The following is a 16,217-nucleotide window of genomic DNA, read 5'->3' as shown; positions in this document are numbered from 1 at the left end:
TCTTATGTTAACTTCTGAACTGCAAGTAACACAAGGATATCTGTGACAGAGGTAGTAACCCACTGAGCTATTCCCATAAAATTCAGTTTATCTGCATTTACGAACTACCAACCGACAAATGGTTGCTCTGCAGCAGGATCGTAAATCACAAGTTAACAGTTTTTATTGTTGTTGTACATCGGTGGCAGATTCACTGCGACTGCGAGGGCTAAGGAGGCTCATGTTTGGTGGGCCTGGCCCACCCTCTAGAACCGGGCCTGGTAGGTAGTGGTGCAGCCTGCTAGCATAGCCGGAGTCTTGCTCGCAGCCTCAGGCACAGGCAGGTCAGTGAGGAAGACTGCCCTCAAGGGCAGGGACGGCCTTAGCACTGGTGGTGCTCTTTGCATTAATAGCTCACTGTTCTATGTTAGGATTTTAACTTATTAACTGCAAGTAACAATAGGATCTCTCTGACAAAAGCAGTAGCCCACTGACCTATTTACATTATGTGCACTTTGTGATCTGCATGGTACATGTTCTTTGCAGCAGGCACATTAACACTCTGAGCTACCTTTCCATAAGTCAAAACTTCCACTAAACAATATGCAGATCTCTCTCTAGGAAGAACATTCAACACCAGATTCATCATGCCATTTTTATTGATGCCGAAAATTGCTGGAGGCCAGGAAGGAGGCAGCAAGCGCTTTTAAAATCTTAATATACTTGCAAACATAATGCCTCCACCCAAAGTCAGCACCCGGTGCGGTCACACCGGTTGCACTGCCCTAGAGCTGGCCCTTCAAGGGTCCTGTGACCTCAATGACAGTCACTGTTCTAGGGTGTGCTGCTTCATAGGCCTGCCCGCAAGACTGGAGGTGAACTTCAGTATGGATTGTGGTGGACAAGCCTTGAAGGTTAAACCACACTTGCCACTGCTAGGATCCGCCTGCTGGTGCTAAGACACCAGAGCTTCTAAGGTCTTGCGAAGCCTTCTAAGGTCTAGCATGGGTTGTGCTCACTCAGGAGAGTGGTCTAATGAACTGGTTATTAAGGCTGAACCTGGTTCACCAGTTCCAAATTCAGCAGCTCTGGCCATAGTGCCACATCCTCTCCCCCACTGAAAACCATACTGCCCCACTGAGAAAAACTCACACTACCTTCAATTACAACCCAATTGTTGCCGGCTATAAACACCTGGATGTGGCTCAATTTAAATGACGCACTAGACAAGAGCAATATGTGGCCTACAAAAAATAGTAACAACATCCTGGAAAAGCAAACACTCAAAGGGAATGCAAAATTAGCAAACCATGTGAAATGTAAGCAGGAACAACATGGTTAGCTTAGCGCTTTTACACTCACTATTCAGAAATCAGTGAGTGCTTTTGCCTGAAAAGTTGAGGACATGACAACAAGGCCCTGAATGGACCCATTTTAACGTCCATTGCTTATATCCTTACAAAATGTAAGCAGTAGGGTAAAAAAGACCACATCCCTGGACGCAGAGCCGCAGTACACATTTCTTTTCTCCAATCCACACATTGCAGCACCTCCAGGATTGGTGCACTAGGTGCAAGCCCAGGAAAAACAAAGACAAGAAAACAAAAATAGCGCTTCACTGGCAAACTCTGTAAAAGTGACGCTAATGTGTTTGGGTGTTAATAAAATCAATCTGGCCAGCTTGCTACCACTCTGTCTTACTTTATTTAGTTATTTTATCATATTTTAACCTTTTATTCCCGAAGCTGCACCTTGGAAATAAAATAACAGAAAAATACGACATTTCCAGCAAAAGTGTTTTTTTTTTTTGGATCCATTTCACAGGGGAGCAAATAAAAGAAAGGAGGTGAATGAGACAGGGGACGCACATCGCACCGTGAACTAGACTGTCAATCAGCGCTGGACAGTCACCCAGTCCTGCGGCTTTTAGTGTCAGGGAGCAGCGTCGCATGTCAGGCAGTAGGAGATAATCATAAACCCGTGCTGGCTGCAGTGCCAGGCCTGAGGCCAGCCACCACCTCGCTCCCCGCTCACATTCATATTAGGCAAGCAACAGCAACAAACAAAAGCCGGTGCAGTGCCACTACGTTGCGGAACCCGGGCCTGTGCCTAGTAGTAGCCCCCTTGCCCCTTACTTCCTTAGGCCCCTTTTGCTTTTGAAATTTCTGGCCCGCTCCAGCCCGGTCTTGAGTCGCAACTCCCCCGCACCAGGAACACTGCCCTGACACTACAGTGCCACCACACCACCCATAAATGAACAGGAAGGAACAAATAGCATAGCACTCACCTGCAGGCGGCACTGGCAGACAGGGGAGAATAAATTATGGGGTGCTGAGCAGCCGCTCTCTTTCCAGTCCCGGTCTTCCTCTGCCCTCTGAAATGCCTCAGCCTGCCTCGACCTCGCGTAGGCTCAGTCAGTCTCTGGTCACGCGCACTTTTTCCCCAATGCGCTATAAGCCCCTGATGAGCCCTGCCCCCAGGCCTCACCCCACCCTAAAAAAAAAACAGGCGTGCAGACGCGGAGGTGGTGACATGTGCACGCTGCGCGCGTCATCATCAAGCACCAGGCTCTATGATCCGGCGACATGCCGTCCGCCGCCCGCCCTACTCATTATAATTTATTAAACTAACAACACCACCTGACCATGATGTCATCAATGATCATCATGGTCAGGTGACAGGTCAGGTGGTGTTTTTTGTTTAATAAAATTACAATGAGTAGGGCGGGCGGCCTGCCGCCGGATCATAGAGCCTGGCTGCCTTGCAATGAAAATCGGCAGACACGTCGGAGCACCAGCAAGCATTTTTGTGCTCCGTCATCACCAGGTCATCACCAGATTTGGGACCATGGTCCCAAATCGGCCCCAACAACAGAACCGGCCCCCCCTGGCGCAAAACCGGCCCCCACCCCATCCAGCCTACCGGGGGATTGCCCGGTGCCCGACATGACCAGTCCGGGCCTGGTTGGTAACCCTTCGTGAAGACCCCTTTCAATTTTGAAATCCTTACATGATCACCTTTTTTAAAAAGAGGCTGCTTCACCTTTGTATCGAAATTACGACCATACACATTTCTCCAAACAGTTAACGAATCACTAGTTGTTACATCTTTGGGGGCCCTTTTGATGGTCCTATGATAACTGGCATTATATACAGCTAAAAAAGCCTGCAGAACCTCCACGTATCTGTAGGTGTTGTGGGCCGTAAAATACCTCCACATCTTAGACTTTAAAGCTCTGTTAAACCGTTCTACAACAGCTGCTTTTACCTCCGTGTGTGTTACAAACAGCCGCGGCCCGTGGAGGGAGTTCCGTGGGGCGGTAAGGCGGGGAGGGGCAGGGTGGGGGGTTCTAAAATCCGGAATATGGATAATTACAGGTAAGTAAACAAATAAATAAATAAAACGAATTTCGTAGCGCGCGCTGCATCGCATTTTGCGATGCAGCGCGCGCTACGAAATTCGTTTTATTTATTTAATTGTTTACTTACCTGCAATTATCCATATTCCGGTTTTTGGAACCCCCCACCCTGCCCTCCCCCGCCCCGCCTTACTGCCCCACGGAACTCCCTCCACGGGCCGCGGCTGGTTACAAAGTGTTGAACATTGTGCTGTTTTAATAGTTTCTGAAATGCCTTGTTTAAGAATTCTTTTCCGGCGTCTGTTTGTAGTTTTTGAGGAATACGCCCCTTATCGAATATGGCTTTAAAAGCGGTTGTGACGCTAGCCCCACATCTATGACGGTTAAAATATAACAAGAGCCGTTGTAATGCTTTGCTATATCTTGAAGACTTATTATGTCCGCTTGCCATTGATACTCTATTTGCGCATTAACGATTGTCGGCGTCTCTTAAAATGTCTTCTGGCCGGTTTATGGAGTGAATACGCCTCCTCGCCTGATAACCACGTCTTCACAGCTTCTCTGCTTACCGGCTCCTTTTCATCCACAGCCCTTCTATATAGAGCTTCGGCGCTCCCCAAGCTGCCAACTCCCCTAGTATCATAATAAAGTTTTCTTAACAGGCCCCCCTGCATGTTATCAGCCGTTACACACCATGCAATGAATGACGCTTGTTTTGTGTAAGAACATTTTATTTAAAAAATAAAGAATATTAGCACAATCATAGACAGTGGTTTCATATCTTTTCACATTATGCATAGTAAGTACGGCTTAACACATAGTCACCCTTTTGGATTAACACTCTACTAGCTTGTTCTAAATACACGCTATCATGTAACGTTACATAAGACCTTCTTTAAAACAGTCTTCGGGGGGCCAAAGTCCCTGCTTGTCTATTTTTTTTATACAGATTACACATACACTTTGCTATGAGTCTTTCTATCATCCTTCTATTGAAAGCAGTGTCCATTCCCTGCATAACGGTTAGTTTTAAGCTCGGGTCAAAGGCGTATCGGATCTCATTGAGTGCCACTGTCAAGATCCTCAACATATCAGGGTGGACATATTTCTTTTCATTGTACAACCCATACACAACCCTTAGCAGTTTATACACCTTGTAAGGGTCTAACAAAGTACAAATATATCGTATTGTTCTTGTTCTGTATGATTCACACAAGCATTTGTGCGCCGCCTGCTGAGGATCTCTGATTTGATGACCTTGACAAAGGCTGTAATAGTCACGTTTGACACAGTTTAGTACCACCGACGCGACGAAAGCCTTAACTGCCTGCCGGTCGTCGTAGGTCAATCCTGGCTCTTCCTTTTCACATGCTTCGGAGCCACATACACACTTATCGCAGCCCTCACGGTTTTTACATGTGGAACTTTCAGCTTGTTTTGAACACCACAGACAATTGAAAATGACATTGCTCGCTTTTGCAGGTCGCCACTCTGATGCAGGCCGCCACTCTGACGCAGGCCTTTTTGGGGTTTCTCTCTAGGTTCAAAAGACGAAAGAATGACAATACGTTAGTTGAAGAAATAAAATACATCATTTTTGTAACTATCTGCTCATAACATTTTCCTACTAACCTCTGCATTTTCACCGGCCTCTGCGGCGGCTCGGAAATCTTGCGAGCCGCTAATGTCCTGCGAGGACCCATCATCTTCGGCGCTTGTCCCAGGCTGTTGCAGACCAGCCTTCTCAGCAGCCGTATTCTCTTGAAGGTCCATGTCTTCATAGACGGGTGTGTTAGGAGGTGCTACAACTTCGTCATCTTCCTCCATATCCACTGAACTAAGGCCAGCAAGCACACTGCCACTACACGAGCCCTCACTTTCGCTGCTGTCGCACTTAACCGGGACCATCCGGCATCCGTAATCCTTGAGCCTAAGTTCTTCCATAGGCCTACACAGCCCGTTGCCAAAACCAGTAACGTCGCAGCCCCTATCCCTAGGTGTTTCTTGTTGAGCATTCTCATCCATTACCAGAGGTGTTAAGCTGCGGTAATATCTGTTGATAACGGCCTGGGAGCCATCCAACTCAGGTCTTTTCACGAATGGGTTGTATCTCTACATTTTGGCTGTGGACCCCTTTTCGTATTCAAACGTCTGCTTGCTGTACATGGCTCTTGCCACAGGCTTATATGTATTCTAAGAAACCACAACCCCTAAAAGAGGCGTACACCTCTACAACACAACAAGGACACGTGGCCTCAGGACTGCTCCACAGCTGTTCAACCACCAGCTGTCTGCAACCCCCCAGTTTTAAAACATGCCCAGACATTTCCCTCCTACATGTCACCCCTTTTAAAACCAGAGATATTTAAGGCCAGCAGTTTGCGGCTAGACCTGTCACATTTAAGGTCAGAGTTTTTCCTGCCAGACCTGTCATTTTTTAAGACCAGACCTGTCACATTTAAGGCCAGGATTTTGTGGCCAGACCTGTCAAATTTAAGGCCAGGATTTTGCATGGTGACGAAAGGTATCCCACCCTACTACTCATACATTTGAAGTGACAATTCAAAACACGGGATTACAACCTGGGATAGAATGCATATTATCTGAGGATTTCATGCCTTGCTTTTAAGTTTTCCTCCACACCTGTGACAGAGTGGCACATGTGAGATACTGTGGGTCTCTTGTCATATTCTACTGCAAGTCAGAAAAGTGCATACAGGAGCAACAGCGGTGCACAGCCCTGAGTGATGGCTCATGTGGGATGTTGTAGAATGAATGAGTGATGATGAATAAAGTAGAAGAGATCACTGCGCCTACTAATATCCAGCAGAAATATGCCCCAGAAATATCTTATTAACCATTTAATGAAAAAAGCAAGAGCAGACCAGAAAACAAAATAGTTATTTTCTAGCTAGTAGAAAATGATACTTCAGCATTAATAATCCACATTTCAGAATGATGGCAATGGAAGAATCTTACTAGTAAAAGATACTTAGGTGGTCGATAAAAATTTAAAGGAGTGGCAGCCCCAAAAATAAGTCAGCAGGACTCCTGGTCCACAGAACACGCGGGAATGCACGTCTCCGTTAGATGTTTTGGAAATGCTAGGATTCTGATAGTATAGCCTCAGCTCTACCACTGGAAATCTGTGACTGGCAGCCTATCCACTACAGTGCTGCAGGTCAATGACTTTGGAAGGCCTGTCCTATTTACAATGGGCTGTTTGATGTTGATTTTGCTTGTTGGGGATCACCACATGAAGCATGGCTTTTCCAGGAGAAAACAGAAATGTTCCAGACTTTTTTACGTTTCAGAAATAAACTCCAATTTTGGCATGAAAGCTGGCAAACATTATGTCACACTCTGTTCAGGGGGTCACTGGGCAAGCTGCAACTACTAGGCCTCAAATGTGGGGATTGAGGATGTTTGCCCCTGGTGTCCCGGGGTCTGTCCAATTTCGGTTCTAAAAACTGGGCCAAGTACAACTTCTTCAGCACTTGACTCTAAGTGGTAGCAATCACAGGGTTCTCGGGGAGGTAGTGTGGGGTCCTTGCTCTCAGCACTCACTAAACATATGTTAGTCTAATAAATGATTGTTCACCCAAGTGCTTTACTTTTAAGAAGAAAAGTGCCTTAATTTATCCAAGATCCAAAAACTACACACATGACATGAACTAGATGCAGGTAAGAGTTCTGGGTCCTTGAGGTTATTCTTATCCTTTTCTGCTATTGGCACAGCTCTCCCACTTTATAGATCAAGTGGGTCTCTCCCATAGTGAATGCCAAACATGATTAGGCTCAGGTGCAGATTGCAACCATGCACAGTCCAGGCTCTGTCAGAAGGCAGTGCAAAACACGGGCCACACTCTCTAACAAATGTGTCTCAGGTCACACAACAGTTTTGTTTTGGGCGCAGTGCCTTAGGTCATGCTGCAGCTTCTTTGTTGACACAGCTACTCAGTTCAGGCGGCAACTTCTCTTCTGGCACAGTTCCTCAAGGCACACTACTGACGATTACAGTTGCGACTAGGCTCTGCCAATCCTCAGTCACACTTCAGTTTGCTTGCCAGGAACTGCAGTGGGAGAGACTGCTACCCAGTGACACTGGGGCATTCGGATTGCGCTCTGAGTTCTTCATCTTCGGGTAGATCCCACAATGCTTAGTTTCACTCCTTCTGAACGGTTATCCTCCTGGTAGGTTAGCAATCTCCTTAGCTATCTAAGCAGGCAAGTTGGCTTCCAAACGTTTTGGGAAAGGTGAACAGCTCTAACAGCAAGGGGTAGACCCATGTGATTTGCCCTCACTTCTGGGAAGCAGGCTATTCTGTAGACACCAGTGCTGATTGAACCACAGTCGTTTGAGTGCTCTATGTAGCACTCCCTTTCTTGGTCACAGAGATCTATATTGGAACTTGAACAAGTGGGTCAGTTGGTGTAAAAGCAGACACGATATGTGGGAATACTGTCTACACTTTTAGAGCAGGTTTGAAGTGGTTGTTATTTCAAGTTTCATTTCTGGGCTTCTCTCCAGACCCAGCCTTGGGGTAGAGTGATGCTAGGTTGTCTCCAGCATCCACAACAGAGGCACAAAGCTATGTGGGGTTTCTGCACTTGACTATTAAGTCATTGGAAGAGTTTGATCGGAGAAAGACAAGAGGTTGGACTTCACCTAAGGGGTCCCCTTCACCTTGCACAACAGAGTCAACAGTTCGCCCTTCATCCCCCATCATCTACAAAATTGCAGTGCGTCAGGAAGGCTGATCAGTAGCCCCTTGCTCAACAAAAGACATAATGGAATTTCTAAATGAGCATTGTCTCTTCTTCCATCTCTTCAGTGTCTAGGTCTCCTCCTTCCAACTCCAGCAATGTCAACAATACACTTCTATTGTCTAGGAAAAGAACATTCACCTCCATCTTGTGTAGTGAGTCTGTCTTTGGACATTCAAAATGCTTCTGACATACCTCCATTACTCTAGGTTATTGACACACACTATGCATGTCCCACACAGGAAAAATGCACCAAAAAATGCACCCATACACCTGGGATGTCAGCGCTAGGATCTGAGTAAGCAGGTAGAATTTGAACTTTACATCAGTGGGCTGCAGGGTCTCCTCTCCAGTGACACAAATAACAAGCATTGAAAATGCAATAGGTGTCGCCCACGTTTAAGTTAAAGCAATTCTGTTTGTAATTAGGTGGCTTTTTAGCTTTGCTTTTATTAGTGTTTTTCAAACTTTCATGTACATAACATGCATATGTATGCATATATGTATATGTATATGTATGCATGAATTTATATTTGTATTTATATAGATATGCAGATGTATATATATATGTTTATATATGTCTATATGTATATATATATACACATACATATATAAATGCATATGCACATATATGCATATATATATATGTGTGCATATGTGTGCGTGTAGAGAGGTAGAGAGAGGTAGAGAGAGGTAGAGGTAGAAGTAGAGAAGTAGAGGTAGAGAGGTAGAGAGGTAGAGGTAGAGAGGTAGAGAGGTAAAGAGTAGTAGAGAGAGATGTAGAGAGAGAGGTAGAGAGAGGTAGAGAGATAGAGAGTAGAGAGTAGAGAGTGAGTAGTAGAGTGAGTAGTAGAGAGTAGAGAGTGAGTAGTAGAGAGTAGAGAGTGAGTAGTAGAGAGTAGAGTGAGTATTAGAGAGTAGTGGAGTGAGTAGTAGAGAATAGTAGAGAGAGTAGTAGAGAGTGAGTAGTAGAGAGTGAGTAGTAGAGAGTGAGTAGTACAGAGTAGTAGAGACTGAGTATTAGAGAGTAGTAGAGAGTGAATAGTAGAGACTGAGTAGTAGAGAGTAGTAGAGAGTAGTAGAGAGTGAGTAGTAGAGAGTGAGTAGTAGAGAGTGAGTAGTAGAGAGTCAGTAGTAGTGAGTGAGTAGTAGAGAGTAGTAGTGAGTGAGTAGTAGAGAGTAGTAGAGAGTAGTAGAGAGAGAGAGTAGTAAAGAGAGAGTAGTAGAGAGTGGGTAGTAGTGACTGACTAGTAGAGAGTAGTAGAGAGTGAGTAGTAGAGAGTAGTAGAGAGTGAGTAGAGAGTAGGTAGTAGAGAGTGATTAGTAGAGAGTAGAGTGAGTATTAGAGAGTAGTAGAGAGTGAGTAGTAGATAGTAGTAGAGAGAGTAGTAGAGAGTGAGTAGTAGAGAGTGAGTAGTAGAGAGTGAGTAGTAGAGAATAGAGTAGTAGAGAGTGAGTAGTAGAGAGTCATAGAGAGTGAGTAGAGAGTAGAGAGTAGTAGAGAGTAGTAGAGAGTGAGAAGTAGTGAGTGAGTAGTAGAGAGTAGAGAGTGAGTAGTAGAGAGTAGAGAGTGAGTAGTAGAGAGTAGAGTGAGTATTAGAGAGTAGTGGAGTGAGTAGTAGAGAATAGTAGAGAGAGTAGTAGAGAGTGAGTAGTAGAGAGTGAGTAGTAGAGAGTGAGTAGTACAGAGTAGTAGAGACTGAGTATTAGAGAGTAGTAGAGAGTGAATAGTAGAGACTGAGTAGTAGAGAGTAGTAGAGAGTAGTAGAGAGTGAGTAGTAGAGAGTAGTAGAGAGTGAGTAGTAGAGAGTGAGTAGTAGAGAGTGAGTAGTAGTGAGTGAGTAGTAGAGAGTAGTAGTGAGTGAGTAGTAGAGAGTAGTAGAGAGTAGTAGAGAGAGAGAGTAGTAAAGAGAGAGTAGTAGAGAGTGGGTAGTAGTGACTGACTAGTAGAGAGTAGTAGAGAGTGAGTAGTAGAGAGTAGTAGAGAATGAGTAGAGAGTAGGTAGTAGAGAGTGATTAGTAGAGAGTAGAGTGAGTATTAGAGAGTAGTAGAGAGTGAGTAGTAGATAGTAGTAGAGAGAGTAGTAGAGAGTGAGTAGTAGAGAGTGAGTAGTAGAGAGTGAGTAGTAGAGAATAGAGTAGTAGAGAGTGAGTAGTAGAGGGTCATAGAGAGTGAGTAGAGAGTAGAGAGTAGTAGAGAGTAGTAGAGAGTGAGAAGTAGTGAGTGAGTAGTAGAGAGTAGAAGAGAGTAGTAGAGAGTGAGTAGTAGAGAGTAGTAGAGAGAGTAGTAGAGAATAGACAGTAGTAGAGAGTGAGTAGTAGAGAGTAGTAGAGAGAGAGAGATAGTGAGTAGCAGAGAGTGCATAGTAGAGAGTGAGTAGTAGAGAGTAGTAGAGAGTGAGTAGAGAGTAGAGAGTAGTAGAGAGTAGTAGAGAGTAGTAGAGAGAGAGCAGTAGAGAGTGACTAGTAGAGAGTGAGTAGTAGAGAGTAGTAGAGTAGAGAGTGAGTAGTAGAGAGTAGTAGAGAGTAGTAGAGAGAGAGTAGTAGAGAGTAGTAGACAGTAGTAGAGAGAGAGCAGTAGAGAGTGAGTAGTAGAGAGTGAGTAGTAGAAAGTAGTAGAGAGTGAGGGGTAGAGAGTAGAGAGTAGTAGAGAGTAGTAGAGAGTGAGTAGTAGAGAGAGAGCAGTAGAGAGCAGTAGAGAGTGTGTAGTAGAGAGTGAGTAGTCGAGAGTAGTAGAGAGTGAGTAGAGAGTAGAGAGTAGTAGAGAGTAGTAGAGAGTGAGAAGTAGAGAGTGAGTAGTAGTAGAGAGTAGAAGAGAGTAGTAGAGAGTGAGTAGTAGAGAGTAGTAGAGAGAGTAGTAGAGAGTAGAGAGTAGTAGAGAGTGAGTAGTAGAGAGTAGTAGAGAGTAGTAGAGAGAGAGAGAGTGAGTAGTAGAGAGTGAGTAGTAGAGAGTAGTAGAGAGTGAGTAGAGAGTAGAGAGTAGTAGAGAGTAGTAGAGAGTGAGTAGTAGAGAGTAGTAGAGAGTAGTAGAGAGAGAGAGCAGTAGAGAGCAGTAGAGAGTGAGTAGTGGAGAGTAGTAGAGAGTGAGGAGTAGAGAGTAGTAGAGAGTGAGTAGTATAGTAGTAGAGAGTGAGTAGTAGAGAGTAGTAGAGAGTGAGTAGTAGAGAGTAGTAGAGAGTAGTAGAGAGTAGAAGAGAGTAGTAGAGAGTAGTAGAGAGTGAGTAGTAGAGAGTGAGTAATAGAAAGAGAGTAGTAGAGAGTAGTAGAGAGTGGGTAGTAGAGAGTAGAGAGTAGTAGAGAGTGAGTAGAGAGTAGAGTAGAGTAGTAGAGAGTAGTGGAGAGTAGTAGAGAGTGAGTAGTAGAGTAGTAGAGAGAGAGTAGTAGAGAGTGAGTAGTAGAGAGTGAATAGTAGAGAGTAGTAGAGAGTGAGTAGAGAGTGAGTAGTAGAGAGGGAGTAGACAGTAGAGAGTATTAGAGAGTAGTAGAGAGCGAGTAGTAGAGAGTAGTAGAGAGTAGTAGAGAGTGAGTAGTAGAGAGTAGTAGAGAGTGAGTAGTAGAGAGTGAGCAGTAGAGAGTGAGTAGTATAGAATAGTAGAGAGTGAGTAGTAGAGAGTAGTAGAGAGTGAGTAGTAGAGAGCAGAGTAGTAGAGAGTGAGTAGTAGAGAGTCATAGAGAGTGAGTAGAGAGTAGAGAGTAGTAGAGAATAAGAAGTAGAGAGTAGTAGAGAGTGAGTAGTAGAGAGTAGTAGAGAGAGTAGTAGAGAGTAGAGAGTAGTTGAGAGTGAGTAGTAGAGAGTGAGTAGTAGAGAGTGAGTAGTAGAGAGTAGGGAGTAGTAGGGAGTAGTACAGAGTGAGTAGTGGAGAGTGAGTAGTAGAGAGTAGTAGAGAGTGAGTAGTAGAGAGTGAGTAGTAGAGAGAGTAGTAGAGAGTAGAGAGTAGTAGAGAGTAGTGAGTAGTAGAGAGTGAGTAGTAGAGAGTGAGTAGTAGAGAGTAGTAGAGAGTGAGTAGTAGAGAGTGAGTAGTAGAGAGTAGTAGAGAGTGAATAGTAGAGTGAGTAGTAGAGAGTAGTAGAGAGTGAGTAGTAGAGAGTTAGTAGTAGAGAGAGGCAGAGCGGTAGATAGAGAGAGACAGGCTCTGAAGATGAAACCACGCCTCCGAGGGACATCTGTGTCACTGCCCCAGGCCAGCAGCTCTAAAAGAAAAGAGCGGAAGTGAAAGCAGAGCGAGGCCAAACAAGTCAGGGGCAGAGTTGCTTAATGGATGGGGGAGGAGATGAGGGTGGCTATTCTTTCACTGAGCACAACTGTGCCTTGGCTCGGGTTTACGTTGAATGACGCGGCTCGGGAGTAAACACAAACAAGCCCCATAATGGTACCTTTATGTGCGCTAGCGCCATATACATATGTAGCCACATCATTGACACGGCAACCAACTCTCGGTCTGGTCAGCAACAGGAAATGCCTCAGAGAGCACCGAACGTTAAATAAAAAAAAATGCATACGACACGTTAATAAAATATCTGTTTGTGGGACTGATGTGGAGGGAAGGTGATAGACGACATTACAGCATGACAGAAACTGAAAGGAAAAGAGGCGAAATCGCAAGAAGGGGGAGACGGAGCCAGAGATTGGTATTCTGGTAGACAGCAACATTTAAGCAACGTGTCTCTGAGATAGACAGACGGATGTGGTCCGTCGACTGCGCTGCTGACTTTGGTGCAGGAAACCAGGGTTCGAGCCTCGAGGTCGCGTCCACATCCTGTGATTCTGGGCAAATCACTTAATCTCCCCGTGCCTGAATATGCAATGTAAATATATGTACAGCGCTCATGTACAGCGCTCCAATACCTTCGGGTCGAGTTCGCGCTATATAAAAGATGCAAAAAAAAAAAAATGGGTAACAAATAGTGCTTCCCCAGTAATTAAAGGCAATAGTGTAATGCCGCGGGTAAAAGATCCAATCCCGGTCGGCGTGCCTAAAAGAAGACAGGGTGGCAACAAGTAAGGATTGACATGCCTTCAGTGCAATCATTGCACTGCCTTTGGCATAATTTGTGATGCCAAATGACGTGTACAAATGAAAGCTGAAGGCGGAGCTGGGACGCGGCTTCTGGAATCATATCGAAATGACTCATCGTATGACTCATAGAAAGACGAAAACGTCTATTTGGATTGTTTCTGTGCAGGAAGGTGCCCCTTCCTGCACAGAAACAATCCAGATATTACCTATGAAGCCTATGATGATCTCTAGATTGGGTGAATGCTCCTCCGCCGGGTAGGTAGAGGTGATGGGCTGAGTCACAGTGGTGAGTTGTGAACTGCCTGCCGATATTTAAGTACAACCCTAATCTTTTTCCTCCCTACAGAAAGAGGAAATAATGGGCAGTGCAAAGGGAGGATTATCCTTGGTAATAATACATATCAGAAACTTCTCTAGTAGTTTAGAAATATCACAATGCTAAGGAGAAAATGTAAAAGACAAACTGAGATTGGTATGGTATTCTTGAATGCGTAACTGGTACGAATATACCAGTGGCGGCTCCTCCGCTAAGGTTTAGGAGCATCGCCCCACTGAACAAAAGGAAAATGTAAAATGATAATACCTACTGTTATTATCATTTATTTTTCCTATTTTAGTCAGTAGCTCTCAGGGCTGGGTGGGGCTGGCAAGAAGCAGGGGGAGGAGAGGTTTACACTCCCTAAGTGCTCAAGACTGCTTGGCTGACCCTATTGGGCCGCCAAACAGTCCTGCGCATTTTGCATCGTCCCCACCAGGCTGCATTACAAGGCCTGGTGAGGAACATGCAAAGCCTCCCATCCCTCGTCTGTGCGTGGAACCATGGAGCTCAGACCAATCACAACACTGTATTGTAGTGTTGTGATTTGCTCAGGGGAGCTTGGGATCCGGGTGCTTCCTGCCGCCTGACGGGGACTGCAGGATGAAGGAAGATGACGGAGGACAGAGGAATTACAGGTAAGTGGTTTTATTTTCTTCCTCCCCACCCGTCCTGCCACCCAGGTCCGGTAGCAGCCGCTACTGGAATACACCAATCTGAAAAGTAATTTAGTAGTCAATGGTTAAACTGTATCTTCCATAATCGATGGTGGGGAAAACTTGTATATCACATGAGCTTTAGCCAGAACTGTGCAAAGTTAATAAAGGCTTCTTTGCGCAGGTAGGATGTCAATCATTGTCTGAGCCGAAGGCATGTGCCTGTCCTGATCTGTAGCCTACACTTTTATTTTGATGCTAAGCAGGAATGCAAGCGCACTACTCGAACACTACCGGTCCTGTGGACATTCAGAGGAAGGCATGTGCACACAAAATGTTGGCAACACTTGGAGAGACGCTTCGCATTTTTTAAGGATACACTGTACGAAGTGTCTGAGTGTAGTTCAAGGAACTACATTTTCCATGAAAGCACAGAACTTTCACAATGTTTGCTAATGGCAGAGGCCATCTTGAAGTTATCAAATATAGGTCACATGTGGTCCAGCGAGTCCTTGCTATGTAATCGAGAAACCTTGCTGAAGCAGCCAAGACCTTGCTGGAGCCGCCAAGACCTTGCTACCAGAATTCATGGAGAGTATTGAAGATTGCTTGTTTACATTTTGGAATATTTTACAGAACAAGGGAACCCAAAGGAATTAAGACAGGGACCTTGGGCAATTTCATGTCATAGAGAACAGTGGTCCCTATTCAGGAGGAATACAGTGTGATAGATAACCATACACTTAGAATAGAATGTATGTCTTTTGTTCAGCCGGACAAGAATTTATTTTCATAGTATTTTTCAAAAGTAGTATCAAATAAAACATTCAAATGACAAGTGGGCACAGCCGTGACCAACAGAACACAAGACAGAACAATGAACAAATAATGCACTGCTGTCTTGATAATATATCACACCTTTTTTACAATTCTGTGTGCCAGCTGTTGGAGAATGCACGATCACATTACTTCAGTGAGCGTGGGCAGTATCGCCGCATCTGCTTCGGAGTTTCAATGGAGACTATCTCCATTGAAACTCCGAAGCAGATGCGGCGATACTGCCCACGCTCACTGAAGTAATGCGATCGTGCATTCTCCAACAGCTGGCACACAGCACCCAACAGGACTTTCTGCCATAAAGCAAACAGAATTGATCCCGCCGGTGTCAGCAACCCCCAAAGTCCAGATGTTGAGTGCTCCTGCGCCTATAATGAACCGTCGACTCTCTGCCACCTTAGAATTGTAAAAAAGGTGTGATATATTGTCAAGACAGCAGTGCATTATTTGTTTGTCCTGAAGATGATGCCCTATACTCAATGTGGCATCGAAACGTCGTCGACACCCAAACACCCTATGCACTAGACTCAAGCTATAACACATTGTGCAACGGTGTTAAATGATTAATTTGTGTCTGTCTATACTGAGAACAACTGTACAGACCCATTTTGGCTTGCCCTTTGGCCAATTCTGTGTTCATTGTTCTGTCTTGTGTTCTGTTGGTCACGGCTGTGCCCACTTGTCATTTGAATGTTTTATTTGATACTACTTTTGAAAAATACTATGAAAATAAATTCTTGTCCGGCTGGACAAAAGACATACATTCTATTCTAAGTGTATGGTTATCTATCACACTGTATTCCTCCTGAATAGGGACCACTGTTCTCTATAACATGTTTACATTTTGGAAGCATGCCTGTTTCAGGGACGACCTTGACGGAGATATTCTCTTATTTTCTCAATTAGATTTTTGCTAATCTATGTGAGGAACGTGGAAGATAATCATCTCTTCAACATACTTTTGACACTTTTATCATGAACACATGTATTTTACATGTATCTTACCTCTTTTCGTATTCCTTGGGTCTGCTGTGAACCAACATAATCCTATTGGGCATGGTTGGTTGCAGAAGCAGGGAAGTGCAGAAAAGTTCTTCGCTTCCATTGGCTCTGTAATCCAGGTAAGTGTACTCTGGCAGCAAATCATATCATGTGGTATTTCACCACGTCATAAACAATCAGTATGCACACAAACACAAATTGAAGGAATGCTCTTTTCTGATGAATGTAAACACCATGAAACGTGTCATGAGTTTTCCAGTAGTAATTGCTAAAGCACTTCACTG

This window comes from Triturus cristatus, chromosome 10 (assembly GCF_964204655.1).
Source record: "Triturus cristatus chromosome 10, aTriCri1.1, whole genome shotgun sequence".
NCBI lineage: Eukaryota > Metazoa > Chordata > Amphibia > Caudata > Salamandridae > Triturus > Triturus cristatus.
This window is presented reverse-complemented; position numbering follows the sequence as displayed.